The following is a 26607-nucleotide window of genomic DNA, read 5'->3' on the forward strand; positions in this document are numbered from 1 at the left end:
GGATAGCGATCTGTGGAGCTTATGTCCCAAAGTAGCTGTGGTCAGTAGCTTGCTAAGCATCTATGTTTTCAGCAGCTGCTTTTCTGAGTGGCCTTTGTGTCAGTAAGACGCAAGTTGCGAAGCAGTAGGCAGTGTGAAAAATGAGGTCCCACCGAGATTTGAACTCGGATTGCTGGATTCAAAGTCCAGAGTGCTAACCATTACACCATGGAACCACTGGCTCTACCTCCCTTGGCTAGGCCCCATTGTTTAAAGGTCTTTTTTCCCCAGATGTCCTTTTTTCCTTCTGATGTTTCCGTATGTCTACATGGGCGTTGGTTAACTTCTGTCCCATTTCACCCCACAGGACCAACTAGTCTAGCAAATTTTCCCTTGGCCATCTAGCAGCACTTTGACATCTATAATTGATGAACCAAGGGGCAGGAACGTAGACGCTGCCATCCCAAGGTTTCTGGGGCCAAAAGTGGGATGGCGCCAATCACCACCGTGCAGGAGTAGACACCAAGCTTGTTGAGAAATTTGTAGATGACTAGTTGTGGGAGAAATGACTAAGCCAGCGTCGGTTTCAACATAAGAATGATTTGTAGAATGCCCAGGTTGTGCAAATGTGAGCTCAAAGCTCCCTCTTGAAAGAGCATTCAAGGACTTGAAGTTGAGCGTGGTGAGTTAAGCGTGCTGCTAAGTGGGTAGAAAAAGCCATCTCCCCGTCGGGGAATCGAACCCCGGTCTCCCGCGTGACAGGCGGGGATACTCACCACTATACTAACGAGGACCACATGAAAGTCTTTCTTTTTCACCACCACCATCTTTTTCGTGCAGCAAGACATACGGTTGTGGATTTTCTTTTTTCCAAGAACTGGCTTTATTATTAGTTTGCTTAGCAATCGCTAGGTCCTGGGCTCTCCTTTTCCCACACATCCTGCTTTTCCCAGTGGCCTTTGTGTCAGTAAGACACAAGTTGCCAAGCAGTAGACAGTGTGAAAAGGAAGGTCCCACCGAGATTTGAACTCGGATCGCTGGATTCAGAGTCCAGAGTGCTAACCATTACACCATGGAACCTTTGGATCTGTACTGCTTGGCCAGGCCCAATTGTTTAGACTTTTTTTTCCCCCCCTCACATGTCCTCCTTGTGATCTTTGCGTATGTCTACATGGGCATTGGTTAACTTCTGTCCCATTTCACCCCACAGGACCGACCAGTCTAGCAAATTTTCCCTTGGCCATCTAGCAGCACTATGACATCTATACTTGATGAAGCAAAGGGCATGAACTTAGATGCTGCCATCCCAAGGTTTCTGGGGTCAAAAGTGGGATGGCACCAATCAGCAGCGTGCAGAAGTAAACACCAAGCTTGTTGAGAAATGTGGAGCTGACTAGATGTGGGAGAAATGACTAAGCCAGCGTCCGGGTGGCCATAAGATTGATTTGTACAAATGTGAGCTCAAAGCTCCCTCTTGAAAGAGCATTCAAGGACTTGAGTTGAGCGTGGTGAGTTAGGCGTGCTGCTAAGTGGGTAGAAAAAGCCATCTCCCCGTCGGGGAATCGAACCCCGGTCTCCCGCGTGACAGGCGGGGATACTCACCACTATACTAACGAGGACCACATGAAAGGGTTTTTTTTGCACCACCGCCATCACCATCTTTTTTTGTGCAGGAGAACATACGGTTGTGGATTTTCATTTGTCCAAGAACTCGCTGTATTATTAGTTTGCTTAGCCATCGCTAGGTCCTGGGCTCTCCTTTTCCCACACATCCTCTCCCAGTAACCCACATTTTTCTTTGATTCCTTTTGAGGAGACACTCCTTTTCCCTTACTATCCCCTCCCAGAAACCCTCCTTTCTCCTTGCATCCTCTTCCAGAGAATGGCTTGTCCTCTCACTTGCTTTCTTAGTAGACTCTTGTCTTCCCTTCTTTTCTCTCCCAAAGACACCTTTTTCTTCTCACTTCTTGCCCCGGAGTCCTTCCTTCCCCCTTTTGAATATTCACCAGGAATGCAGGTGTGCCCTTACCCGCCCCTGGGAGCAAAAGAGATAGCTACCAATGTTGCCTTCTTTTAGGGAGCTCTTCTCTTCATCAGCCTGCCCAGCTAGCTGACGTGAAGCTTTACGTCTCTGCTGTAAACCCAAGCAAAACTCCAAGTTGTCTGGATTTCAACTTGGACAAAGAAAAGCCAATGGATTAGGAATGCGTGACCTCAAAGAGCCCTTCTTTCAATATTCCTTTCTCATGTCATTCTTTCCCGGAGCTTTTCTCCAAATGAGAGAGCCACGCAATATTAGCTGAAAGTTTGAGTCTATGGATAGCGATCTGTGGAGCTTATGTCCCAAAGTAGCTGTGGTCAGTAGCTTGCTAAGCATCTATGTTTTCAGCAGCTGCTTTTCTGAGTGGCCTTTGTGTCAGTAAGACGCAAGTTGCGAAGCAGCAGGCAGTGTGAAAAATGAGGTCCCACCGAGATTTGAACTCGGATTGCTGGATTCAAAGTCCAGAGTGCTAACCATTACACCATGGAACCACCGGCTCTACCTCCCTTGGCTAGGCCCCATTGTTTAAAGGTCTTTTTTCCCCAGATGTCCTTTTTTCCTTCTGATGTTTCCGTATGTCTACATGGGCGTTGGTTAACTTCTGTCCCATTTCACCCCACAGGACCAACTAGTCTAGCAAATTTTCCCTTGGCCATCTAGCAGCACTTTGACATCTATAATTGATGAACCAAGGGGCAGGAACGTAGACGCTGCCATCCCAAGGTTTCTGGGGCCAAAAGTGGGATGGCGCCAATCACCACCGTGCAGGAGTAGACACCAAGCTTGTTGAGAAATTTGTAGATGACTAGTTGTGGGAGAAATGACTAAGCCAGCGTCGGTTTCAACATAAGAATGATTTGTAGAATGCCCAGGTTGTGCAAATGTGAGCTCAAAGCTCCCTCTTGAAAGAGCATTCAAGGACTTGAAGTTGAGCGTGGTGAGTTAAGCGTGCTGCTAAGTGGGTAGAAAAAGCCATCTCCCCGTCGGGGAATCGAACCCCGGTCTCCCGCGTGACAGGCGGGGATACTCACCACAATACTAACGAGGACCACATGAAAGTCTTTCTTTTTCACCACCACCATCTTTTTCGTGCAGCAAGACATACGGTTGTGGATTTTCTTTTTTCCAAGAACTGGCTTTATTATTAGTTTGCTTAGCAATCGCTAGGTCCTGGGCTCTCCTTTTCCCACACATCCTGCTTTTCCCAGTGGCCTTTGTGTCAGTAAGACACAAGTTGCCAAGCAGTAGACAGTGTGAAAAGGAAGGTCCCACCGAGATTTGAACTCGGATCGCTGGATTCAGAGTCCAGAGTGCTAACCATTACACCATGGAACCTTTGGATCTGTACTGCTTGGCCAGGCCCAATTGTTTAGACTTTTTTTTTCCCCCCCTCACATGTCCTCCTTGTGATCTTTGCGTATGTCTACATGGGCATTGGTTAACTTCTGTCCCATTTCACCCCACAGGACCGACCAGTCTAGCAAATTTTCCCTTGGCCATCTAGCAGCACTTTGACATCTATACTTGATGAAGCAAAGGGCATGAACTTAGATGCTGCCATCCCAAGGTTTCTGGGGTCAAAAGTGGGATGGCACCAATCAGCAGCGTGCAGAAGTAAACACCAAGCTTGTTGAGAAATGTGGAGCTGACTAGATGTGGGAGAAATGACTAAGCCAGCGTCCGGGTGGCCATAAGATTGATTTGTACAAATGTGAGCTCAAAGCTCCCTCTTGAAAGAGCATTCAAGGACTTGAGTTGAGCGTGGTGAGTTAGGCGTGCTGCTAAGTGGGTAGAAAAAGCCATCTCCCCGTCGGGGAATCGAACCCCGGTCTCCCACGTGACAGGCGGGGATACTCACCACTATACTAACGAGGACCACATGAAAGGGTTTTTTTTGCACCACCGCCATCACCATCTTTTTTTGTGCAGGAGAACATACGGTTGTGGATTTTCATTTGTCCAAGAACTCGCTGTATTATTAGTTTGCTTAGCCATCGCTAGGTCCTGGGCTCTCCTTTTCCCACACATCCTCTCCCAGTAACCCACATTTTTCTTTGATTCCTTTTGAGGAGACACTCCTTTTCCCTTACTATCCCCTCCCAGAAACCCTCCTTTCTCCTTGCATCCTCTTCCAGAGAATGGCTTGTCCTCTCACTTGCTTTCTTAGTAGACTCTTGTCTTCCCTTCTTTTTTCTCCCAAAGACACCTTTTTCTTCTCACTTCTTGCCCCGGAGTCCTTCCTTCCCCCTTTTGGATATTCACCAGTAATGCAGGTGTGCCCTTACCCGCCCCTGGGAGCAAAAGAGATAGCTACCAATGTTGCCTTCTTTTAGGGAGCTCTTCTCTTCATCAGCCTGCCCAGCTAGCTGACGTGAAGCTTTACGTCTCTGCTGTAAACCCAAGCAAAACTCCAAGTTGTCTGGATTTCAACTTGGACAAAGAGAAGCCAATGGATTAGGAATGCGTGACCTCAAAGAGCCCTTCTTTCAATATTCCTTTCTCATGTCATTCTTTCCCGGAGCTTTTCTCCAAATGAGAGAGCCACGCAATATTAGCTGAAAGTTTGAGTCTATGGATAGCGATCTGTGGAGCTTATGTCCCAAAGTAGCTGTGGTCAGTAGCTTGCTAAGCATCTATGTTTTCAGCAGCTGCTTTTCTGAGTGGCCTTTGTGTCAGTAAGACGCAAGTTGCGAAGCAGCAGGCAGTGTGAAAAATGAGGTCCCACCGAGATTTGAACTCGGATTGCTGGATTCAAAGTCCAGAGTGCTAACCATTACACCATGGAACCACCGGCTCTACCTCCCTTGGCTAGGCCCCATTGTTTAAAGGTCTTTTTTCCCCAGATGTCCTTTTTTCCTTCTGATGTTTCCGTATGTCTACATGGGCGTTGGTTAACTTCTGTCCCATTTCACCCCACAGGACCAACTAGTCTAGCAAATTTTCCCTTGGCCATCTAGCAGCACTTTGACATCTATAATTGATGAACCAAGGGGCAGGAACGTAGACGCTGCCATCCCAAGGTTTCTGGGGCCAAAAGTGGGATGGCGCCAATCACCACCGTGCAGGAGTAGACACCAAGCTTGTTGAGAAATTTGTAGATGACTAGTTGTGGGAGAAATGACTAAGCCAGCGTCGGTTTCAACATAAGAATGATTTGTAGAATGCCCAGGTTGTGCAAATGTGAGCTCAAAGCTCCCTCTTGAAAGAGCATTCAAGGACTTGAAGTTGAGCGTGGTGAGTTAAGCGTGCTGCTAAGTGGGTAGAAAAAGCCATCTCCCCGTCGGGGAATCGAACCCCGGTCTCCCGCGTGACAGGCGGGGATACTCACCACTATACTAACGAGGACCACATGAAAGTCTTTCTTTTTCACCACCACCATCTTTTTCGTGCAGCAAGACATACGGTTGTGGATTTTCTTTTTTCCAAGAACTGGCTTTATTATTAGTTTGCTTAGCAATCGCTAGGTCCTGGGCTCTCCTTTTCCCACACATCCTGCTTTTCCCAGTGGCCTTTGTGTCAGTAAGACACAAGTTGCCAAGCAGTAGACAGTGTGAAAAGGAAGGTCCCACCGAGATTTGAACTCGGATCGCTGGATTCAGAGTCCAGAGTGCTAACCATTACACCATGGAACCTTTGGATCTGTACTGCTTGGCCAGGCCCAATTGTTTAGACTTTTTTTTTCCCCCCCTCACATGTCCTCCTTGTGATCTTTGCGTATGTCTACATGGGCATTGGTTAACTTCTGTCCCATTTCACCCCACAGGACCGACCAGTCTAGCAAATTTTCCCTTGGCCATCTAGCAGCACTTTGACATCTATACTTGATGAAGCAAAGGGCATGAACTTAGATGCTGCCATCCCAAGGTTTCTGGGGTCAAAAGTGGGATGGCACCAATCAGCAGCGTGCAGAAGTAAACACCAAGCTTGTTGAGAAATGTGGAGCTGACTAGATGTGGGAGAAATGACTAAGCCAGCGTCCGGGTGGCCATAAGATTGATTTGTACAAATGTGAGCTCAAAGCTCCCTCTTGAAAGAGCATTCAAGGACTTGAGTTGAGCGTGGTGAGTTAGGCGTGCTGCTAAGTGGGTAGAAAAAGCCATCTCCCCGTCGGGGAATCGAACCCCGGTCTCCCGCGTGACAGGCGGGGATACTCACCACTATACTAACGAGGACCACATGAAAGGGTTTTTTTTGCACCACCGCCATCACCATCTTTTTTTGTGCAGGAGAACATACGGTTGTGGATTTTCATTTGTCCAAGAACTCGCTGTATTATTAGTTTGCTTAGCCATCGCTAGGTCCTGGGCTCTCCTTTTCCCACACATCCTCTCCCAGTAACCCACATTTTTCTTTGATTCCTTTTGAGGAGACACTCCTTTTCCCTTACTATCCCCTCCCAGAAACCCTCCTTTCTCCTTGCATCCTCTTCCAGAGAATGGCTTGTCCTCTCACTTGCTTTCTTAGTAGACTCTTGTCTTCCCTTCTTTTCTCTCCCAAAGACAACTTTTTCTTCTCACTTCTTGCCCCGGAGTCCTTCCTTCCCCCTTTTGGATATTCACCAGTAATGCAGGTGTGCCCTTACCCGCCCCTGGGAGCAAAAGAGATAGCTACCAATGTTGCCTTCTTTTAGGGAGCTCTTCTCTTCATCAGCCTGCCCAGCTAGCTGACGTGAAGCTTTACGTCTCTGCTGTAAACCCAAGCAAAACTCCAAGTTGTCTGGATTTCAACTTGGACAAAGAGAAGCCAATGGATTAGGAATGCGTGACCTCAAAGAGCCCTTCTTTCAATATTCCTTTCTCATGTCATTCTTTCCCGGAGCTTTTCTCCAAATGAGAGAGCCACGCAATATTAGCTGAAAGTTTGAGTCTATGGATAGCGATCTGTGGAGCTTATGTCCCAAAGTAGCTGTGGTCAGTAGCTTGCTAAGCATCTATGTTTTCAGCAGCTGCTTTTCTGAGTGGCCTTTGTGTCAGTAAGACGCAAGTTGCGAAGCAGTAGGCAGTGTGAAAAAAGAGGTCCCACCGAGATTTGAACTCGGATTGCTGGATTCAAAGTCCAGAGTGCTAACCATTACACCATGGAACCACCGGCTCTACCTCCCTTGGCTAGGCCCCATTGTTTAAAGGTCTTTTTTCCCCAGATGTCCTTTTTTCCTTCTGATGTTTCCGTATGTCTACATGGGCGTTGGTTAACTTCTGTCCCATTTCACCCCACAGGACCAACTAGTCTAGCAAATTTTCCCTTGGCCATCTAGCAGCACTTTGACATCTATAATTGATGAACCAAGGGGCAGGAACGTAGACGCTGCCATCCCAAGGTTTCTGGGGCCAAAAGTGGGATGGCGCCAATCACCACCGTGCAGGAGTAGACACCAAGCTTGTTGAGAAATTTGTAGATGACTAGTTGTGGGAGAAATGACTAAGCCAGCGTCGGTTTCAACATAAGAATGATTTGTAGAATGCCCAGGTTGTGCAAATGTGAGCTCAAAGCTCCCTCTTGAAAGAGCATTCAAGGACTTGAAGTTGAGCGTGGTGAGTTAAGCGTGCTGCTAAGTGGGTAGAAAAAGCCATCTCCCCGTCGGGGAATCGAACCCCGGTCTCCCGCGTGACAGGCGGGGATACTCACCACTATACTAACGAGGACCACATGAAAGTCTTTCTTTTTCACCACCACCATCTTTTTCGTGCAGCAAGACATACGGTTGTGGATTTTCTTTTTTCCAAGAACTGGCTTTATTATTAGTTTGCTTAGCAATCGCTAGGTCCTGGGCTCTCCTTTTCCCACACATCCTGCTTTTCCCAGTGGCCTTTGTGTCAGTAAGACACAAGTTGCCAAGCAGTAGACAGTGTGAAAAGGAAGGTCCCACCGAGATTTGAACTCGGATCGCTGGATTCAGAGTCCAGAGTGCTAACCATTACACCATGGAACCTTTGGATCTGTACTGCTTGGCCAGGCCCAATTGTTTAGACTTTTTTTTTCCCCCCCTCACATGTCCTCCTTGTGATCTTTGCGTATGTCTACATGGGCATTGGTTAACTTCTGTCCCATTTCACCCACAGGACCGACCAGTCTAGCAAATTTTCCCTTGGCCATCTAGCAGCACTTTGACATCTATACTTGATGAAGCAAAGGGCATGAACTTAGATGCTGCCATCCCAAGGTTTCTGGGGTCAAAAGTGGGATGGCACCAATCAGCAGCGTGCAGAAGTAAACACCAAGCTTGTTGAGAAATGTGGAGCTGACTAGATGTGGGAGAAATGACTAAGCCAGCGTCCGGGTGGCCATAAGATTGATTTGTACAAATGTGAGCTCAAAGCTCCCTCTTGAAAGAGCATTCAAGGACTTGAGTTGAGCGTGGTGAGTTAGGCGTGCTGCTAAGTGGGTAGAAAAAGCCATCTCCCCGTCGGGGAATCGAACCCCGGTCTCCCGCGTGACAGGCGGGGATACTCACCACTATACTAACGAGGACCACATGAAAGGGTTTTTTTTGCACCACCGCCATCACCATCTTTTTTTGTGCAGGAGAACATACGGTTGTGGATTTTCATTTGTCCAAGAACTCGCTGTATTATTAGTTTGCTTAGCCATCGCTAGGTCCTGGGCTCTCCTTTTCCCACACATCCTCTCCCAGTAACCCACATTTTTCTTTGATTCCTTTTGAGGAGACACTCCTTTTCCCTTACTATCCCCTCCCAGAAACCCTCCTTTCTCCTTGCATCCTCTTCCAGAGAATGGCTTGTCCTCTCACTTGCTTTCTTAGTAGACTCTTGTCTTCCCTTCTTTTCTCTCCCAAAGACACCTTTTTCTTCTCACTTCTTGCCCCGGAGTCCTTCCTTCCCCCTTTTGGATATTCACCAGTAATGCAGGTGTGCCCTTACCCGCCCCTGGGAGCAAAAGAGATAGCTACCAATGTTGCCTTCTTTTAGGGAGCTCTTCTCTTCATCAGCCTACCCAGCTAGCTGACGTGAAGCTTTACGTCTCTGCTGTAAACCCAAGCAAAACTCCAAGTTGTCTGGATTTCAACTTGGACAAAGAGAAGCCAATGGATTAGGAATGCGTGACCTCAAAGAGCCCTTCTTTCAATATTCCTTTCTCATGTCATTCTTTCCCGGAGCTTTTCTCCAAATGAGAGAGCCACGCAATATTAGCTGAAAGTTTGAGTCTATGGATAGCGATCTGTGGAGCTTATGTCCCAAAGTAGCTGTGGTCAGTAGCTTGCTAAGCATCTATGTTTTCAGCAGCTGCTTTTCTGAGTGGCCTTTGTGTCAGTAAGACGCAAGTTGCGAAGCAGTAGGCAGTGTGAAAAATGAGGTCCCACCGAGATTTGAACTCGGATTGCTGGATTCAAAGTCCAGAGTGCTAACCATTACACCATGGAACCACTGGCTCTACCTCCCTTGGCTAGGCCCCATTGTTTAAAGGTCTTTTTTCCCCAGATGTCCTTTTTTCCTTCTGATGTTTCCGTATGTCTACATGGGCGTTGGTTAACTTCTGTCCCATTTCACCCCACAGGACCAACTAGTCTAGCAAATTTTCCCTTGGCCATCTAGCAGCACTTTGACATCTATAATTGATGAACCAAGGGGCAGGAACGTAGACGCTGCCATCCCAAGGTTTCTGGGGCCAAAAGTGGGATGGCGCCAATCACCACCGTGCAGGAGTAGACACCAAGCTTGTTGAGAAATTTGTAGATGACTAGTTGTGGGAGAAATGACTAAGCCAGCGTCGGTTTCAACATAAGAATGATTTGTAGAATGCCCAGGTTGTACAAATGTGAGCTCAAAGCTCCCTCTTGAAAGAGCATTCAAGGACTTGAGTTGAGCGTGGTGAGTTAGGCGTGCTGCTAAGTGGGTAGAAAAAGCCATCTCCCCGTCGGGGAATCGAACCCCGGTCTCCCGCGTGACAGGCGGGGATACTCACCACTATACTAACGAGGACCACATGAAAGTCTTTCTTTTTCACCACCACCATCTTTTTCGTGCAGCAAGACATACGGTTGTGGATTTTCTTTTTTCCAAGAACTGGCTTTATTATTAGTTTGCTTAGCAATCGCTAGGTCCTGGGCTCTCCTTTTCCCACACATCCTGCTTTTCCCAGTGGCCTTTGTGTCAGTAAGACACAAGTTGCCAAGCAGTAGACAGTGTGAAAAGGAAGGTCCCACCGAGATTTGAACTCGGATCGCTGGATTCAGAGTCCAGAGTGCTAACCATTACACCATGGAACCTTTGGAACTGTACTGCTTGGCCAGGCCCAATTGTTTAGACTTTTTTTTTCCCCCCCTCACATGTCCTCCTTGTGATCTTTGCGTATGTCTACATGGGCATTGGTTAACTTCTGTCCCATTTCACCCCACAGGACCGACCAGTCTAGCAAATTTTCCCTTGGCCATCTAGCAGCACTTTGACATCTATACTTGATGAAGCAAAGGGCATGAACTTAGATGCTGCCATCCCAAGGTTTCTGGGGTCAAAAGTGGGATGGCACCAATCAGCAGCGTGCAGAAGTAAACACCAAGCTTGTTGAGAAATGTGGAGCTGACTAGATGTGGGAGAAATGACTAAGCCAGCGTCCGGGTGGCCATAAGATTGATTTGTACAAATGTGAGCTCAAAGCTCCCTCTTGAAAGAGCATTCAAGGACTTGAGTTGAGCGTGGTGAGTTAGGCGTGCTGCTAAGTGGGTAGAAAAAGCCATCTCCCCGTCGGGGAATCGAACCCCGGTCTCCCGCGTGACAGGCGGGGATACTCACCACTATACTAACGAGGACCACATGAAAGGGTTTTTTTTGCACCACCGCCATCACCATCTTTTTTTGTGCAGGAGAACATACGGTTGTGGATTTTCATTTGTCCAAGAACTCGCTGTATTATTAGTTTGCTTAGCCATCGCTAGGTCCTGGGCTCTCCTTTTCCCACACATCCTCTCCCAGTAACCCACATTTTTCTTTGATTCCTTTTGAGGAGACACTCCTTTTCCCTTACTATCCCCTCCCAGAAACCCTCCTTTCTCCTTGCATCCTCTTCCAGAGAATGGCTTGTCCTCTCACTTGCTTTCTTAGTAGACTCTTGTCTTCCCTTCTTTTCTCTCCCAAAGACACCTTTTTCTTCTCACTTCTTGCCCCGGAGTCCTTCCTTCCCCCTTTTGGATATTCACCAGGAATGCAGGTGTGCCCTTACCCGCCCCTGGGAGCAAAAGAGATAGCTACCAATGTTGCCTTCTTTTAGGGAGCTCTTCTCTTCATCAGCCTGCCCAGCTAGCTGACGTGAAGCTTTACGTCTCTGCTGTAAACCCAAGCAAAACTCCAAGTTGTCCGGATTTCAACTTGGACAAAGAGAAGCCAATGGATTAGGAATGCGTGACCTTAAAGAGCCCTTCTTTCAATAGTCCTTTCTCATGTCCTTCTTTCCCGGAGCTTTTCTCCAAATGAGAGAGCCACGCAATATTAGCTGAAAGTTTGAGTCTATGGATAGCGATCTGTGGAGCTTATGTCCCAAAGTAGCTGTGGTCAGTAGCTTGCTAAGCATCTATGTTTTCAGCAGCTGCTTTTCTGAGTGGCCTTTGTGTCAGTAAGACGCAAGTTGCGAAGCAGTAGGCAGTGTGAAAAATGAGGTCCCACCGAGATTTGAACTCGGATTGCTGGATTCAAAGTCCAGAGTGCTAACCATTACACCATGGAACCACTGGCTCTACCTCCCTTGGCTAGGCCCCATTGTTTAAAGGTCTTTTTTCCCCAGATGTCCTTTTTTCCTTCTGATGTTTCCGTATGTCTACATGGGCGTTGGTTAACTTCTGTCCCATTTCACCCCACAGGACCAACTAGTCTAGCAAATTTTCCCTTGGCCATCTAGCAGCACTTTGACATCTATAATTGATGAACCAAGGGGCAGGAACGTAGACGCTGCCATCCCAAGGTTTCTGGGGCCAAAAGTGGGATGGCGCCAATCACCACCGTGCAGGAGTAGACACCAAGCTTGTTGAGAAATTTGTAGATGACTAGTTGTGGGAGAAATGACTAAGCCAGCGTCGGTTTCAACATAAGAATGATTTGTAGAATGCCCAGGTTGTGCAAATGTGAGCTCAAAGCTCCCTCTTGAAAGAGCATTCAAGGACTTGAAGTTGAGCGTGGTGAGTTAAGCGTGCTGCTAAGTGGGTAGAAAAAGCCATCTCCCCGTCGGGGAATCGAACGCCGGTCTCCCGCGTGACAGGCGGGGATACTCACCACTATACTAACGAGGACCACATGAAAGTCTTTCTTTTTCACCACCACCATCTTTTTCGTGCAGCAAGACATACGGTTGTGGATTTTCTTTTTTCCAAGAACTGGCTTTATTATTAGTTTGCTTAGCAATCGCTAGGTCCTGGGCTCTCCTTTTCCCACACATCCTGCTTTTCCCAGTGGCCTTTGTGTCAGTAAGACACAAGTTGCCAAGCAGTAGACAGTGTGAAAAGGAAGGTCCCACCGAGATTTGAACTCGGATCGCTGGATTCAGAGTCCAGAGTGCTAACCATTACACCATGGAACCTTTGGATCTGTACTGCTTGGCCAGGCCCAATTGTTTAGACTTTTTTTTTCCCCCCTCACATGTCCTCCTTGTGATCTTTGCGTATGTCTACATGGGCATTGGTTAACTTCTGTCCCATTTCACCCCACAGGACCGACCAGTCTAGCAAATTTTCCCTTGGCCATCTAGCAGCACTATGACATCTATACTTGATGAAGCAAAGGGCATGAACTTAGATGCTGCCATCCCAAGGTTTCTGGGGTCAAAAGTGGGATGGCACCAATCAGCAGCGTGCAGAAGTAAACACCAAGCTTGTTGAGAAATGTGGAGCTGACTAGATGTGGGAGAAATGACTAAGCCAGCGTCCGGGTGGCCATAAGATTGATTTGTACAAATGTGAGCTCAAAGCTCCCTCTTGAAAGAGCATTCAAGGACTTGAGTTGAGCGTGGTGAGTTAGGCGTGCTGCTAAGTGGGTAGAAAAAGCCATCTCCCCGTCGGGGAATCGAACCCCGGTCTCCTGCGTGACAGGCGGGGATACTCACCACTATACTAACGAGGACCACATGAAAGGGTTTTTTTTGCACCACCGCCATCACCATCTTTTTTTGTGCAGGAGAACATACGGTTGTGGATTTTCATTTGTCCAAGAACTCGCTGTATTATTAGTTTGCTTAGCCATCGCTAGGTCCTGGGCTCTCCTTTTCCCACACATCCTCTCCCAGTAACCCACATTTTTCTTTGATTCCTTTTGAGGAGACACTCCTTTTCCCTTACTATCCCCTCCCAGAAACCCTCCTTTCTCCTTGCATCCTCTTCCAGAGAATGGCTTGTCCTCTCACTTGCTTTCTTAGTAGACTCTTGTCTTCCCTTCTTTTCTCTCCCAAAGACACCTTTTTCTTCTCACTTCTTGCCCCGGAGTCCTTCCTTCCCCCTTTTGGATATTCACCAGTAATGCAGGTGTGCCCTTACCCGCCCCTGGGAGCAAAAGAGATAGCTACCAATGTTGCCTTCTTTTAGGGAGCTCTTCTCTTCATCAGCCTGCCCAGCTAGCTGACGTGAAGCTTTACGTCTCTGCTGTAAACCCAAGCAAAACTCCAAGTTGTCTGGATTTCAACTTGGACAAAGAGAAGCCAATGGATTAGGAATGCGTGACCTCAAAGAGCCCTTCTTTCAATATTCCTTTCTCATGTCATTCTTTCCCGGAGCTTTTCTCCAAATGAGAGAGCCACGCAATATTAGCTGAAAGTTTGAGTCTATGGATAGCGATCTGTGGAGCTTATGTCCCAAAGTAGCTGTGGTCAGTAGCTTGCTAAGCATCTATGTTTTCAGCAGCTGCTTTTCTGAGTGGCCTTTGTGTCAGTAAGACGCAAGTTGCGAAGCAGTAGGCAGTGTGAAAAATGAGGTCCCACCGAGATTTGAACTCGGATTGCTGGATTCAAAGTCCAGAGTGCTAACCATTACACCATGGAACCACCGGCTCTACCTCCCTTGGCTAGGCCCCATTGTTTAAAGGTCTTTTTTCCCCAGATGTCCTTTTTTCCTTCTGATGTTTCCGTATGTCTACATGGGCGTTGGTTAACTTCTGTCCCATTTCACCCCACAGGACCAACTAGTCTAGCAAATTTTCCCTTGGCCATCTAGCAGCACTTTGACATCTATAATTGATGAACCAAGGGGCAGGAACGTAGACGCTGCCATCCCAAGGTTTCTGGGGCCAAAAGTGGGATGGCGCCAATCACCACCGTGCAGGAGTAGACACCAAGCTTGTTGAGAAATTTGTAGATGACTAGTTGTGGGAGAAATGACTAAGCCAGCGTCGGTTTCAACATAAGAATGATTTGTAGAATGCCCAGGTTGTGCAAATGTGAGCTCAAAGCTCCCTCTTGAAAGAGCATTCAAGGACTTGAAGTTGAGCGTGGTGAGTTAAGCGTGCTGCTAAGTGGGTAGAAAAAGCCATCTCCCCGTCGGGGAATCGAACCCCGGTCTCCCGCGTGACAGGCGGGGATACTCACCACTATACTAACGAGGACCACATGAAAGTCTTTCTTTTTCACCACCACCATCTTTTTCGTGCAGCAAGACATACGGTTGTGGATTTTCTTTTTTCCAAGAACTGGCTTTATTATTAGTTTGCTTAGCAATCGCTAGGTCCTGGGCTCTCCTTTTCCCACACATCCTGCTTTTCCCAGTGGCCTTTGTGTCAGTAAGACACAAGTTGCCAAGCAGTAGACAGTGTGAAAAGGAAGGTCCCACCGAGATTTGAACTCGGATCGCTGGATTCAGAGTCCAGAGTGCTAACCATTACACCATGGAACCTTTGGAACTGTACTGCTTGGCCAGGCCCAATTGTTTAGACTTTTTTTTTCCCCCCCTCACATGTCCTCCTTGTGATCTTTGCGTATGTCTACATGGGCATTGGTTAACTTCTGTCCCATTTCACCCCACAGGACCGACCAGTCTAGCAAATTTTCCCTTGGCCATCTAGCAGCACTTTGACATCTATACTTGATGAAGCAAAGGGCATGAACTTAGATGCTGCCATCCCAAGGTTTCTGGGGTCAAAAGTGGGATGGCACCAATCAGCAGCGTGCAGAAGTAAACACCAAGCTTGTTGAGAAATGTGGAGCTGACTAGATGTGGGAGAAATGACTAAGCCAGCGTCCGGGTGGCCATAAGATTGATTTGTACAAATGTGAGCTCAAAGCTCCCTCTTGAAAGAGCATTCAAGGACTTGAGTTGAGCGTGGTGAGTTAGGCGTGCTGCTAAGTGGGTAGAAAAAGCCATCTCCCCGTCGGGGAATCGAACCCCGGTCTCCCGCGTGACAGGCGGGGATACTCACCACTATACTAACGAGGACCACATGAAAGGGTTTTTTTTGCACCACCGCCATCACCATCTTTTTTTGTGCAGGAGAACATACGGTTGTGGATTTTCATTTGTCCAAGAACTCGCTGTATTATTAGTTTGCTTAGCCATCGCTAGGTCCTGGGCTCTCCTTTTCCCACACATCCTCTCCCAGTAACCCACATTTTTCTTTGATTCCTTTTGAGGAGACACTCCTTTTCCCTTACTATCCCCTCCCAGAAACCCTCCTTTCTCCTTGCATCCTCTTCCAGAGAATGGCTTGTCCTCTCACTTGCTTTCTTAGTAGACTCTTGTCTTCCCTTCTTTTCTCTCCCAAAGACACCTTTTTCTTCTCACTTCTTGCCCCGGAGTCCTTCCTTCCCCCTTTTGGATATTCACCAGGAATGCAGGTGTGCCCTTACCCGCCCCTGGGAGCAAAAGAGATAGCTACCAATGTTGCCTTCTTTTAGGGAGCTCTTCTCTTCATCAGCCTGCCCAGCTTGCTGACGTGAAGCTTTACGTCTCTGCTGTAAACCCAAGCAAAACTCCAAGTTGTCCGGATTTCAACTTGGACAAAGAGAAGCCAATGGATTAGGAATGCGTGACCTTAAAGAGCCCTTCTTTCAATAGTCCTTTCTCATGTCCTTCTTTCCCGGAGCTTTTCTCCAAATGAGAGAGCCACGCAATATTAGCTGAAAGTTTGAGTCTATGGATAGCGATCTGTGGAGCTTATGTCCCAAAGTAGCTGTGGTCAGTAGCTTGCTAAGCATCTATGTTTTCAGCAGCTGCTTTTCTGAGTGGCCTTTGTGTCAGTAAGACGCAAGTTGCGAAGCAGTAGGCAGTGTGAAAAATGAGGTCCCACCGAGATTTGAACTCGGATTGCTGGATTCAAAGTCCAGAGTGCTAACCATTACACCATGGAACCACTGGCTCTACCTCCCTTGGCTAGGCCCCATTGTTTAAAGGTCTTTTTTCCCCAGATGTCCTTTTTTCCTTCTGATGTTTCCGTATGTCTACATGGGCGTTGGTTAACTTCTGTCCCATTTCACCCCACAGGACCAACTAGTCTAGCAAATTTTCCCTTGGCCATCTAGCAGCACTTTGACATCTATAATTGATGAACCAAGGGGCAGGAACGTAGACGCTGCCATCCCAAGGTTTCTGGGGCCAAAAGTGGGATGGCGCCAATCACCACCGTGCAGGAGTAGACACCAAGCTTGTTGAGAAATTTGTAGATGACTAGTTGTGGGAGAAATGACTAAGCCAGCGTCGGTTTCAACATAAGAATGATTTGTAGAATGCCCAGGTTGTGCAAATGTGAGCTCAAAGCTCCCTCTTGAAAGAGCATTCAAGGACTTGAAGTTGAGCGTGGTGAGTTAAGCGTGCTGCTAAGTGGGTAGAAAAAGCCATCTCCCCGTCGGGGAATCGAACGCCGGTCTCCCGCGTGACAGGCGGGGATACTCACCACTATACTAACGAGGACCACATGAAAGTCTTTCTTTTTCACCACCACCATCTTTTTCGTGCAGCAAGACATACGGTTGTGGATTTTCTTTTTTCCAAGAACTGGCTTTATTATTAGTTTGCTTAGCAATCGCTAGGTCCTGGGCTCTCCTTTTCCCACACATCCTGCTTTTCCCAGTGGCCTTTGTGTCAGTAAGACACAAGTTGCCAAGCAGTAGACAGTGTGAAAAGGAAGGTCCCACCGAGATTTGAACTCGGATCGCTGGATTCAGAGTCCAGAGTGCTAACCATTACACCATGGAACCTTTGGATCTGTACTGCTTGGCCAGGCCCAATTGTTTAGACTTTTTTTTTCCCCCCTCACATGTCCTCCTTGTGATCTTTGCGTATGTCTACATGGGCATTGGTTAACTTCTGTCCCATTTCACCCCACAGGACCGACCAGTCTAGCAAATTTTCCCTTGGCCATCTAGCAGCACTATGACATCTATACTTGATGAAGCAAAGGGCATGAACTTAGATGCTGCCATCCCAAGGTTTCTGGGGTCAAAAGTGGGATGGCACCAATCAGCAGCGTGCAGAAGTAAACACCAAGCTTGTTGAGAAATGTGGAGCTGACTAGATGTGGGAGAAATGACTAAGCCAGCGTCCGGGTGGCCATAAGATTGATTTGTACAAATGTGAGCTCAAAGCTCCCTCTTGAAAGAGCATTCAAGGACTTGAGTTGAGCGTGGTGAGTTAGGCGTGCTGCTAAGTGGGTAGAAAAAGCCATCTCCCCGTCGGGGAATCGAACCCCGGTCTCCTGCGTGACAGGCGGGGATACTCACCACTATACTAACGAGGACCACATGAAAGGGTTTTTTTTGCACCACCGCCATCACCATCTTTTTTTGTGCAGGAGAACATACGGTTGTGGATTTTCATTTGTCCAAGAACTCGCTGTATTATTAGTTTGCTTAGCCATCGCTAGGTCCTGGGCTCTCCTTTTCCCACACATCCTCTCCCAGTAACCCACATTTTTCTTTGATTCCTTTTGAGGAGACACTCCTTTTCCCTTACTATCCCCTCCCAGAAACCCTCCTTTCTCCTTGCATCCTCTTCCAGAGAATGGCTTGTCCTCTCACTTGCTTTCTTAGTAGACTCTTGTCTTCCCTTCTTTTCTCTCCCAAAGACACCTTTTTCTTCTCACTTCTTGCCCCGGAGTCCTTCCTTCCCCCTTTTGGATATTCACCAGTAATGCAGGTGTGCCCTTACCCGCCCCTGGGAGCAAAAGAGATAGCTACCAATGTTGCCTTCTTTTAGGGAGCTCTTCTCTTCATCAGCCTGCCCAGCTAGCTGACGTGAAGCTTTACGTCTCTGCTGTAAACCCAAGCAAAACTCCAAGTTGTCTGGATTTCAACTTGGACAAAGAGAAGCCAATGGATTAGGAATGCGTGACCTCAAAGAGCCCTTCTTTCAATATTCCTTTCTCATGTCATTCTTTCCCGGAGCTTTTCTCCAAATGAGAGAGCCACGCAATATTAGCTGAAAGTTTGAGTCTATGGATAGCGATCTGTGGAGCTTATGTCCCAAAGTAGCTGTGGTCAGTAGCTTGCTAAGCATCTATGTTTTCAGCAGCTGCTTTTCTGAGTGGCCTTTGTGTCAGTAAGACGCAAGTTGCGAAGCAGTAGGCAGTGTGAAAAATGAGGTCCCACCGAGATTTGAACTCGGATTGCTGGATTCAAAGTCCAGAGTGCTAACCATTACACCATGGAACCACCGGCTCTACCTCCCTTGGCTAGGCCCCATTGTTTAAAGGTCTTTTTTCCCCAGATGTCCTTTTTTCCTTCTGATGTTTCCGTATGTCTACATGGGCGTTGGTTAACTTCTGTCCCATTTCACCCCACAGGACCAACTAGTCTAGCAAATTTTCCCTTGGCCATCTAGCAGCACTTTGACATCTATAATTGATGAACCAAGGGGCAGGAACGTAGACGCTGCCATCCCAAGGTTTCTGGGGCCAAAAGTGGGATGGCGCCAATCACCACCGTGCAGGAGTAGACACCAAGCTTGTTGAGAAATTTGTAGATGACTAGTTGTGGGAGAAATGACTAAGCCAGCGTCGGTTTCAACATAAGAATGATTTGTAGAATGCCCAGGTTGTGCAAATGTGAGCTCAAAGCTCCCTCTTGAAAGAGCATTCAAGGACTTGAAGTTGAGCGTGGTGAGTTAAGCGTGCTGCTAAGTGGGTAGAAAAAGCCATCTCCCCGTCGGGGAATCGAACGCCGGTCTCCCGCGTGACAGGCGGGGATACTCACCACTATACTAACGAGGACCACATGAAAGTCTTTCTTTTTCACCACCACCATCTTTTTCGTGCAGCAAGACATACGGTTGTGGATTTTCTTTTTTCCAAGAACTGGCTTTATTATTAGTTTGCTTAGCAATCGCTAGGTCCTGGGCTCTCCTTTTCCCACACATCCTGCTTTTCCCAGTGGCCTTTGTGTCAGTAAGACACAAGTTGCCAAGCAGTAGACAGTGTGAAAAGGAAGGTCCCACCGAGATTTGAACTCGGATCGCTGGATTCAGAGTCCAGAGTGCTAACCATTACACCATGGAACCTTTGGATCTGTACTGCTTGGCCAGGCCCAATTGTTTAGACTTTTTTTTCCCCCCCCTCACATGTCCTCCTTGTGATCTTTGCGTATGTCTACATGGGCATTGGTTAACTTCTGTCCCATTTCACCCCACAGGACCGACCAGTCTAGCAAATTTTCCCTTGGCCATCTAGCAGCACTTTGACATCTATACTTGATGAAGCAAAGGGCATGAACTTAGATGCTGCCATCCCAAGGTTTCTGGGGTCAAAAGTGGGATGGCACCAATCAGCAGCGTGCAGAAGTAAACACCAAGCTTGTTGAGAAATGTGGAGCTGACTAGATGTGGGAGAAATGACTAAGCCAGCGTCCGGGTGGCCATAAGATTGATTTGTACAAATGTGAGCTCAAAGCTCCCTCTTGAAAGAGCATTCAAGGACTTGAGTTGAGCGTGGTGAGTTAGGCGTGCTGCTAAGTGGGTAGAAAAAGCCATCTCCCCGTCGGGGAATCGAACCCCGGTCTCCCGCGTGACAGGCGGGGATACTCACCACTATACTAACGAGGACCACATGAAAGCGCTTTTTTTTCACCACCGCCATCACCATCTTTTTTTGTGCAGGAGAACATACGGTTGTGGATTTTCATTTGTCCAAGAACTCGCTGTATTATTAGTTTGCTTAGCCATCGCTAGGTCCTGGGCTCTCCTTTTCCCACACATCCTCTCCCAGTAACCCACATTTTTCTTTGATTCCTTTTGAGGAGACACTCCTTTTCCCTTACTATCCCCTCCCAGAAACCCTCCTTTCTCCTTGCATCCTCTTCCAGAGAATGGCTTGTCCTCTCACTTGCTTTCTTAGTAGACTCTTGTCTTCCCTTCTTTTCTCTCCCAAAGACACCTTTTTCTTCTCACTTCTTGCCCCGGAGTCCTTCCTTCCCCCTTTTGAATATTCACCAGGAATGCAGGTGTGCCCTTACCCGCCCCTGGGAGCAAAAGAGATAGCTACCAATGTTGCCTTCTTTTAGGGAGCTCTTCTCTTCATCAGCCTGCCCAGCTAGCTGACGTGAAGCTTTACGTCTCTGCTGTAAACCCAAGCAAAACTCCAAGTTGTCCGGATTTCAACTTGGACAAAGAGAAGCCAATGGATTAGGAATGCGTGACCTTAAAGAGCCCTTCTTTCAATAGTCCTTTCTCATGTCCTTCTTTCCCGGAGCTTTTCTCCAAATGAGAGAGCCACGCAATATTAGCTGAAAGTTTGAGTCTATGGATAGCGATCTGTGGAGCTTATGTCCCAAAGTAGCTGTGGTCAGTAGCTTGCTAAGCATCTATGTTTTCAGCAGCTGCTTTTCTGAGTGGCCTTTGTGTCAGTAAGACGCAAGTTGCGAAGCAGTAGGCAGTGTGAAAAATGAGGTCCCACCGAGATTTGAACTCGGATTGCTGGATTCAAAGTCCAGAGTGCTAACCATTACACCATGGAACCACCGGCTCTACCTCCCTTGGCTAGGCCCCATTGTTTAAAGGTCTTTTTCCCCCAGATGTCCTTTTTTCCTTCTGATGTTTCCGTATGTCTACATGGGCGTTGGTTAACTTCTGTCCCATTTCACCCCACAGGACCAACTAGTCTAGCAAATTTTCCCTTGGCCATCTAGCAGCACTTTGACATCTATAATTGATGAACCAAGGGGCAGGAACGTAGACGCTGCCATCCCAAGGTTTCTGGGGCCAAAAGTGGGATGGCGCCAATCACCACCGTGCAGGAGTAGACACCAAGCTTGTTGAGAAATTTGTAGATGACTAGTTGTGGGAGAAATGACTAAGCCAGCGTCGATTTCAACATAAGAATGATTTGTAGAATGCCCAGGTTGTGCAAATGTGAGCTCAAAGCTCCCTCTTGAAAGAGCATTCAAGGACTTGAAGTTGAGCGTGGTGAGTTAAGCGTGCTGCTAAGTGGGTAGAAAAAGCCATCTCCCCGTCGGGGAATCGAACCCCGGTCTCCCGCGTGACAGGCGGGGATACTCACCACTATACTAACGAGGACCACATGAAAGTCTTTCTTTTTCACCACCACCATCTTTTTCGTGCAGCAAGACATACGGTTGTGGATTTTCTTTTTTCCAAGAACTGGCTTTATTATTAGTTTGCTTAGCAATCGCTAGGTCCTGGGCTCTCCTTTTCCCACACATCCTGCTTTTCCCAGTGGCCTTTGTGTCAGTAAGACACAAGTTGCCAAGCAGTAGACAGTGTGAAAAGGAAGGTCCCACCGAGATTTGAACTCGGATCGCTGGATTCAGAGTCCAGAGTGCTAACCATTACACCATGGAACCTTTGGATCTGTACTGCTTGGCCAGGCCCAATTGTTTAGACTTTTTTTTTTCCCCCCTCACATGTCCTCCTTGTGATCTTTGCGTATGTCTACATGGGCATTGGTTAACTTCTGTCCCATTTCACCCCACAGGACCGACCAGTCTAGCAAATTTTCCCTTGGCCATCTAGCAGCACTTTGACATCTATACTTGATGAAGCAAAGGGCATGAACTTAGATGCTGCCATCCCAAGGTTTCTGGGGTCAAAAGTGGGATGGCACCAATCAGCAGCGTGCAGAAGTAAACACCAAGCTTGTTGAGAAATGTGGAGCTGACTAGATGTGGGAGAAATGACTAAGCCAGCGTCCGGGTGGCCATAAGATTGATTTGTACAAATGTGAGCTCAAAGCTCCCTCTTGAAAGAGCATTCAAGGACTTGAGTTGAGCGTGGTGAGTTAGGCGTGCTGCTAAGTGGGTAGAAAAAGCCATCTCCCCGTCGGGGAATCGAACCCCGGTCTCCCGCGTGACAGGCGGGGATACTCACCACTATACTAACGAGGACCACATGAAAGGGTTTTTTTTGCACCACCGCCATCACCATCTTTTTTTGTGCAGGAGAACATACGGTTGTGGATTTTCATTTGTCCAAGAACTCGCTGTATTATTAGTTTGCTTAGCCATCGCTAGGTCCTGGGCTCTCCTTTTCCCACACATCCTCTCCCAGTAACCCACATTTTTCTTTGATTCCTTTTGAGGAGACACTCCTTTTCCCTTACTATCCCCTCCCAGAAACCCTCCTTTCTCCTTGCATCCTCTTCCAGAGAATGGCTTGTCCTCTCACTTGCTTTCTTAGTAGACTCTTGTCTTCCCTTCTTTTCTCTCCCAAAGACACCTTTTTCTTCTCACTTCTTGCCCCGGAGTCCTTCCTTCCCCCTTTTGGATATTCACCAGTAATGCAGGTGTGCCCTTACCCGCCCCTGGGAGCAAAAGAGATAGCTACCAATGTTGCCTTCTTTTAGGGAGCTCTTCTCTTCATCAGCCTGCCCAGCTAGCTGACGTGAAGCTTTACGTCTCTGCTGTAAACCCAAGCAAAACTCCAAGTTGTCTGGATTTCAACTTGGACAAAGAGAAGCCAATGGATTAGGAATGCGTGACCTCAAAGAGCCCTTCTTTCAATATTCCTTTCTCATGTCATTCTTTCCCGGAGCTTTTCTCCAAATGAGAGAGCCACGCAATATTAGCTGAAAGTTTGAGTCTATGGATAGCGATCTGTGGAGCTTATGTCCCAAAGTAGCTGTGGTCAGTAGCTTGCTAAGCATCTATGTTTTCAGCAGCTGCTTTTCTGAGTGGCCTTTGTGTCAGTAAGACGCAAGTTGCGAAGCAGTAGGCAGTGTGAAAAATGAGGTCCCACCGAGATTTGAACTCGGATTGCTGGATTCAAAGTCCAGAGTGCTAACCATTACACCATGGAACCACCGGCTCTACCTCCCTTGGCTAGGCCCCATTGTTTAAAGGTCTTTTTTCCCCAGATGTCCTTTTTTCCTTCTGATGTTTCCGTATGTCTACATGGGCGTTGGTTAACTTCTGTCCCATTTCACCCCACAGGACCAACTAGTCTAGCAAATTTTCCCTTGGCCATCTAGCAGCACTTTGACATCTATAATTGATGAACCAAGGGGCAGGAACGTAGACGCTGCCATCCCAAGGTTTCTGGGGCCAAAAGTGGGATGGCGCCAATCACCACCGTGCAGGAGTAGACACCAAGCTTGTTGAGAAATTTGTAGATGACTAGTTGTGGGAGAAATGACTAAGCCAGCGTCGGTTTCAACATAAGAATGATTTGTAGAATGCCCAGGTTGTGCAAATGTGAGCTCAAAGCTCCCTCTTGAAAGAGCATTCAAGGACTTGAAGTTGAGCGTGGTGAGTTAAGCGTGCTGCTAAGTGGGTAGAAAAAGCCATCTCCCCGTCGGGGAATCGAACGCCGGTCTCCCGCGTGACAGGCGGGGATACTCACCACTATACTAACGAGGACCACATGAAAGTCTTTCTTTTTCACCACCACCATCTTTTTCGTGCAGCAAGACATACGGTTGTGGATTTTCTTTTTTCCAAGAACTGGCTTTATTATTAGTTTGCTTAGCAATCGCTAGGTCCTGGGCTCTCCTTTTCCCACACATCCTGCTTTTCCCAGTGGCCTTTGTGTCAGTAAGACACAAGTTGCCAAGCAGTAGACAGTGTGAAAAGGAAGGTCCCACCGAGATTTGAACTCGGATCGCTGGATTCAGAGTCCAGAGTGCTAACCATTACACCATGGAACCTTTGGATCTGTACTGCTTGGCCAGGCCCAATTGTTTAGACTTTTTTTTTCCCCCCCTCACATGTCCTCCTTGTGATCTTTGCGTATGTCTACATGGGCATTGGTTAACTTCTGTCCCATTTCACCCCACAGGACCGACCAGTCTAGCAAATTTTCCCTTGGCCATCTAGCAGCACTTTGACATCTATACTTGATGAAGCAAAGGGCATGAACTTAGATGCTGCCATCCCAAGGTTTCTGGGGTCAAAAGTGGGATGGCACCAATCAGCAGCGTGCAGAAGTAAACACCAAGCTTGTTGAGAAATGTGGAGCTGACTAGATGTGGGAGAAATGACTAAGCCAGCGTCCGGGTGGCCATAAGATTGATTTGTACAAATGTGAGCTCAAAGCTCCCTCTTGAAAGAGCATTCAAGGACTTGAGTTGAGCGTGGTGAGTTAGGCGTGCTGCTAAGTGGGTAGAAAAAGCCATCTCCCCGTCGGGGAATCGAACCCCGGTCTCCCGCGTGACAGGCGGGGATACTCACCACTATACTAACGAGGACCACATGAAAGCGCTTTTTTTTCACCACCGCCATCACCATCTTTTTTTGTGCAGGAGAACATACGGTTGTGGATTTTCATTTGTCCAAGAACTCGCTGTATTATTAGTTTGCTTAGCCATCGCTAGGTCCTGGGCTCTCCTTTTCCCACACATCCTCTCCCAGTAACCCACATTTTTCTTTGATTCCTTTTGAGGAGACACTCCTTTTCCCTTACTATCCCCTCCCAGAAACCCTCCTTTCTCCTTGCATCCTCTTCCAGAGAATGGCTTGTCCTCTCACTTGCTTTCTTAGTAGACTCTTGTCTTCCCTTCTTTTCTCTCCCAAAGACACCTTTTTCTTCTCACTTCTTGCCCCGGAGTCCTTCCTTCCCCCTTTTGAATATTCACCAGGAATGCAGGTGTGCCCTTACCCGCCCCTGGGAGCAAAAGAGATAGCTACCAATGTTGCCTTCTTTTAGGGAGCTCTTCTCTTCATCAGCCTGCCCAGCTAGCTGACGTGAAGCTTTACGTCTCTGCTGTAAACCCAAGCAAAACTCCAAGTTGTCCGGATTTCAACTTGGACAAAGAGAAGCCAATGGATTAGGAATGCGTGACCTTAAAGAGCCCTTCTTTCAATAGTCCTTTCTCATGTCATTCTTTCCCGGAGCTTTTCTCCAAATGAGAGAGCCACGCAATATTAGCTGAAAGTTTGAGTCTATGGATAGCGATCTGTGGAGCTTATGTCCCAAAGTAGCTGTGGTCAGTAGCTTGCTAAGCATCTATGTTTTCAGCAGCTGCTTTTCTGAGTGGCCTTTGTGTCAGTAAGACGCAAGTTGCGAAGCAGTAGGCAGTGTGAAAAATGAGGTCCCACCGAGATTTGAACTCGGATTGCTGGATTCAAAGTCCAGAGTGCTAACCATTACACCATGGAACCACCGGCTCTACCTCCCTTGGCTAGGCCCCATTGTTTAAAGGTCTTTTTTCCCCAGATGTCCTTTTTTCCTTCTGATGTTTCCGTATGTCTACATGGGCGTTGGTTAACTTCTGTCCCATTTCACCCCACAGGACCAACTAGTCTAGCAAATTTTCCCTTGGCCATCTAGCAGCACTTTGACATCTATAATTGATGAACCAAGGGGCAGGAACGTAGACGCTGCCATCCCAAGGTTTCTGGGGCCAAAAGTGGGATGGCGCCAATCACCACCGTGCAGGAGTAGACACCAAGCTTGTTGAGAAATTTGTAGATGACTAGTTGTGGGAGAAATGACTAAGCCAGCGTCGATTTCAACATAAGAATGATTTGTAGAATGCCCAGGTTGTGCAAATGTGAGCTCAAAGCTCCCTCTTGAAAGAGCATTCAAGGACTTGAAGTTGAGCATGGTGAGTTAAGCGTGCTGCTAAGTGGGTAGAAAAAGCCATCTCCCCGTCGGGGAATCGAACCCCGGTCTCCCGCGTGACAGGCGGGGATACTCACCACTATACTAACGAGGACCACATGAAAGTCTTTCTTTTTCACCACCACCATCTTTTTCGTGCAGCAAGACATACGGTTGTGGATTTTCTTTTTTCCAAGAACTGGCTTTATTATTAGTTTGCTTAGCAATCGCTAGGTCCTGGGCTCTCCTTTTCCCACACATCCTGCTTTTCCCAGTGGCCTTTGTGTCAGTAAGACACAAGTTGCCAAGCAGTAGACAGTGTGAAAAGGAAGGTCCCACCGAGATTTGAACTCGGATCGCTGGATTCAGAGTCCAGAGTGCTAACCATTACACCATGGAACCTTTGGATCTGTACTGCTTGGCCAGGCCCAATTGTTTAGACTTTTTTTTTTCCCCCCTCACATGTCCTCCTTGTGATCTTTGCGTATGTCTACATGGGCATTGGTTAACTTCTGTCCCATTTCACCCCACAGGACCGACCAGTCTAGCAAATTTTCCCTTGGCCATCTAGCAGCACTTTGACATCTATACTTGATGAAGCAAAGGGCATGAACTTAGATGCTGCCATCCCAAGGTTTCTGGGGTCAAAAGTGGGATGGCACCAATCAGCAGCGTGCAGAAGTAAACA

At 47.6% G+C, this 26607-nt stretch overlaps 39 non-coding genes across 39 annotated transcripts; all 39 read right to left on the reverse strand.

Annotated features, from left to right (window-relative positions):
* Positions 1-143: 143 nt before the first annotated feature.
* TRNAQ-UUG (transfer RNA glutamine (anticodon UUG)) lies at positions 144-215 on the reverse strand. The gene has a single exon. It is a non-coding gene; the product is annotated as a tRNA-Gln (tRNA).
* A 485-nt stretch (positions 216-700) lies between these two features.
* TRNAD-GUC (transfer RNA aspartic acid (anticodon GUC)) lies at positions 701-772 on the reverse strand. The gene has a single exon. It is a non-coding gene; the product is annotated as a tRNA-Asp (tRNA).
* Positions 773-987: 215 nt separating this feature from the next.
* TRNAQ-CUG (transfer RNA glutamine (anticodon CUG)) lies at positions 988-1059 on the reverse strand. The gene has a single exon. It is a non-coding gene; the product is annotated as a tRNA-Gln (tRNA).
* A 467-nt stretch (positions 1060-1526) lies between these two features.
* Positions 1527-1598, reverse strand: TRNAD-GUC (transfer RNA aspartic acid (anticodon GUC)). The gene has a single exon. It is a non-coding gene; the product is annotated as a tRNA-Asp (tRNA).
* Positions 1599-2439: 841 nt separating this feature from the next.
* TRNAQ-UUG (transfer RNA glutamine (anticodon UUG)) lies at positions 2440-2511 on the reverse strand. The gene has a single exon. It is a non-coding gene; the product is annotated as a tRNA-Gln (tRNA).
* Positions 2512-3283: 772 nt separating this feature from the next.
* On the reverse strand, positions 3284-3355 carry TRNAQ-CUG (transfer RNA glutamine (anticodon CUG)). Its single transcript has one exon. It is a non-coding gene; the product is annotated as a tRNA-Gln (tRNA).
* A 1381-nt stretch (positions 3356-4736) lies between these two features.
* On the reverse strand, positions 4737-4808 carry TRNAQ-UUG (transfer RNA glutamine (anticodon UUG)). The gene has a single exon. It is a non-coding gene; the product is annotated as a tRNA-Gln (tRNA).
* Positions 4809-5293: 485 nt separating this feature from the next.
* On the reverse strand, positions 5294-5365 carry TRNAD-GUC (transfer RNA aspartic acid (anticodon GUC)). Its single transcript has one exon. It is a non-coding gene; the product is annotated as a tRNA-Asp (tRNA).
* Positions 5366-5580: 215 nt separating this feature from the next.
* On the reverse strand, positions 5581-5652 carry TRNAQ-CUG (transfer RNA glutamine (anticodon CUG)). Its single transcript has one exon. It is a non-coding gene; the product is annotated as a tRNA-Gln (tRNA).
* A 468-nt stretch (positions 5653-6120) lies between these two features.
* On the reverse strand, positions 6121-6192 carry TRNAD-GUC (transfer RNA aspartic acid (anticodon GUC)). The gene has a single exon. It is a non-coding gene; the product is annotated as a tRNA-Asp (tRNA).
* Positions 6193-7033: 841 nt separating this feature from the next.
* Positions 7034-7105, reverse strand: TRNAQ-UUG (transfer RNA glutamine (anticodon UUG)). Its single transcript has one exon. It is a non-coding gene; the product is annotated as a tRNA-Gln (tRNA).
* Positions 7106-7590: 485 nt separating this feature from the next.
* TRNAD-GUC (transfer RNA aspartic acid (anticodon GUC)) lies at positions 7591-7662 on the reverse strand. The gene has a single exon. It is a non-coding gene; the product is annotated as a tRNA-Asp (tRNA).
* Positions 7663-7877: 215 nt separating this feature from the next.
* TRNAQ-CUG (transfer RNA glutamine (anticodon CUG)) lies at positions 7878-7949 on the reverse strand. The gene has a single exon. It is a non-coding gene; the product is annotated as a tRNA-Gln (tRNA).
* Positions 7950-8416: 467 nt separating this feature from the next.
* Positions 8417-8488, reverse strand: TRNAD-GUC (transfer RNA aspartic acid (anticodon GUC)). The gene has a single exon. It is a non-coding gene; the product is annotated as a tRNA-Asp (tRNA).
* An 841-nt stretch (positions 8489-9329) lies between these two features.
* Positions 9330-9401, reverse strand: TRNAQ-UUG (transfer RNA glutamine (anticodon UUG)). The gene has a single exon. It is a non-coding gene; the product is annotated as a tRNA-Gln (tRNA).
* Positions 9402-9885: 484 nt separating this feature from the next.
* Positions 9886-9957, reverse strand: TRNAD-GUC (transfer RNA aspartic acid (anticodon GUC)). Its single transcript has one exon. It is a non-coding gene; the product is annotated as a tRNA-Asp (tRNA).
* Positions 9958-10172: 215 nt separating this feature from the next.
* Positions 10173-10244, reverse strand: TRNAQ-CUG (transfer RNA glutamine (anticodon CUG)). The gene has a single exon. It is a non-coding gene; the product is annotated as a tRNA-Gln (tRNA).
* A 468-nt stretch (positions 10245-10712) lies between these two features.
* Positions 10713-10784, reverse strand: TRNAD-GUC (transfer RNA aspartic acid (anticodon GUC)). The gene has a single exon. It is a non-coding gene; the product is annotated as a tRNA-Asp (tRNA).
* An 841-nt stretch (positions 10785-11625) lies between these two features.
* TRNAQ-UUG (transfer RNA glutamine (anticodon UUG)) lies at positions 11626-11697 on the reverse strand. The gene has a single exon. It is a non-coding gene; the product is annotated as a tRNA-Gln (tRNA).
* Positions 11698-12469: 772 nt separating this feature from the next.
* Positions 12470-12541, reverse strand: TRNAQ-CUG (transfer RNA glutamine (anticodon CUG)). Its single transcript has one exon. It is a non-coding gene; the product is annotated as a tRNA-Gln (tRNA).
* Positions 12542-13921: 1380 nt separating this feature from the next.
* TRNAQ-UUG (transfer RNA glutamine (anticodon UUG)) lies at positions 13922-13993 on the reverse strand. The gene has a single exon. It is a non-coding gene; the product is annotated as a tRNA-Gln (tRNA).
* A 485-nt stretch (positions 13994-14478) lies between these two features.
* On the reverse strand, positions 14479-14550 carry TRNAD-GUC (transfer RNA aspartic acid (anticodon GUC)). The gene has a single exon. It is a non-coding gene; the product is annotated as a tRNA-Asp (tRNA).
* Positions 14551-14765: 215 nt separating this feature from the next.
* On the reverse strand, positions 14766-14837 carry TRNAQ-CUG (transfer RNA glutamine (anticodon CUG)). Its single transcript has one exon. It is a non-coding gene; the product is annotated as a tRNA-Gln (tRNA).
* Positions 14838-15305: 468 nt separating this feature from the next.
* TRNAD-GUC (transfer RNA aspartic acid (anticodon GUC)) lies at positions 15306-15377 on the reverse strand. The gene has a single exon. It is a non-coding gene; the product is annotated as a tRNA-Asp (tRNA).
* An 841-nt stretch (positions 15378-16218) lies between these two features.
* Positions 16219-16290, reverse strand: TRNAQ-UUG (transfer RNA glutamine (anticodon UUG)). The gene has a single exon. It is a non-coding gene; the product is annotated as a tRNA-Gln (tRNA).
* A 772-nt stretch (positions 16291-17062) lies between these two features.
* On the reverse strand, positions 17063-17134 carry TRNAQ-CUG (transfer RNA glutamine (anticodon CUG)). The gene has a single exon. It is a non-coding gene; the product is annotated as a tRNA-Gln (tRNA).
* Positions 17135-18514: 1380 nt separating this feature from the next.
* Positions 18515-18586, reverse strand: TRNAQ-UUG (transfer RNA glutamine (anticodon UUG)). Its single transcript has one exon. It is a non-coding gene; the product is annotated as a tRNA-Gln (tRNA).
* Positions 18587-19358: 772 nt separating this feature from the next.
* On the reverse strand, positions 19359-19430 carry TRNAQ-CUG (transfer RNA glutamine (anticodon CUG)). Its single transcript has one exon. It is a non-coding gene; the product is annotated as a tRNA-Gln (tRNA).
* A 468-nt stretch (positions 19431-19898) lies between these two features.
* On the reverse strand, positions 19899-19970 carry TRNAD-GUC (transfer RNA aspartic acid (anticodon GUC)). The gene has a single exon. It is a non-coding gene; the product is annotated as a tRNA-Asp (tRNA).
* An 841-nt stretch (positions 19971-20811) lies between these two features.
* TRNAQ-UUG (transfer RNA glutamine (anticodon UUG)) lies at positions 20812-20883 on the reverse strand. Its single transcript has one exon. It is a non-coding gene; the product is annotated as a tRNA-Gln (tRNA).
* A 485-nt stretch (positions 20884-21368) lies between these two features.
* On the reverse strand, positions 21369-21440 carry TRNAD-GUC (transfer RNA aspartic acid (anticodon GUC)). The gene has a single exon. It is a non-coding gene; the product is annotated as a tRNA-Asp (tRNA).
* Positions 21441-21655: 215 nt separating this feature from the next.
* Positions 21656-21727, reverse strand: TRNAQ-CUG (transfer RNA glutamine (anticodon CUG)). The gene has a single exon. It is a non-coding gene; the product is annotated as a tRNA-Gln (tRNA).
* A 468-nt stretch (positions 21728-22195) lies between these two features.
* On the reverse strand, positions 22196-22267 carry TRNAD-GUC (transfer RNA aspartic acid (anticodon GUC)). Its single transcript has one exon. It is a non-coding gene; the product is annotated as a tRNA-Asp (tRNA).
* Positions 22268-23108: 841 nt separating this feature from the next.
* On the reverse strand, positions 23109-23180 carry TRNAQ-UUG (transfer RNA glutamine (anticodon UUG)). Its single transcript has one exon. It is a non-coding gene; the product is annotated as a tRNA-Gln (tRNA).
* Positions 23181-23952: 772 nt separating this feature from the next.
* TRNAQ-CUG (transfer RNA glutamine (anticodon CUG)) lies at positions 23953-24024 on the reverse strand. Its single transcript has one exon. It is a non-coding gene; the product is annotated as a tRNA-Gln (tRNA).
* Positions 24025-24492: 468 nt separating this feature from the next.
* TRNAD-GUC (transfer RNA aspartic acid (anticodon GUC)) lies at positions 24493-24564 on the reverse strand. Its single transcript has one exon. It is a non-coding gene; the product is annotated as a tRNA-Asp (tRNA).
* Positions 24565-25405: 841 nt separating this feature from the next.
* TRNAQ-UUG (transfer RNA glutamine (anticodon UUG)) lies at positions 25406-25477 on the reverse strand. Its single transcript has one exon. It is a non-coding gene; the product is annotated as a tRNA-Gln (tRNA).
* Positions 25478-25962: 485 nt separating this feature from the next.
* On the reverse strand, positions 25963-26034 carry TRNAD-GUC (transfer RNA aspartic acid (anticodon GUC)). Its single transcript has one exon. It is a non-coding gene; the product is annotated as a tRNA-Asp (tRNA).
* A 215-nt stretch (positions 26035-26249) lies between these two features.
* On the reverse strand, positions 26250-26321 carry TRNAQ-CUG (transfer RNA glutamine (anticodon CUG)). Its single transcript has one exon. It is a non-coding gene; the product is annotated as a tRNA-Gln (tRNA).
* Between the last annotated feature and the right edge of the window lie 286 nt (positions 26322-26607).

Source organism: Staurois parvus, unplaced genomic scaffold, assembly GCF_062004578.1.
Source record: "Staurois parvus isolate SC_StPar_1 unplaced genomic scaffold, SC_StPar_1.0 ptg000782l, whole genome shotgun sequence".
Taxonomy (NCBI): domain Eukaryota; kingdom Metazoa; phylum Chordata; class Amphibia; order Anura; family Ranidae; genus Staurois; species Staurois parvus.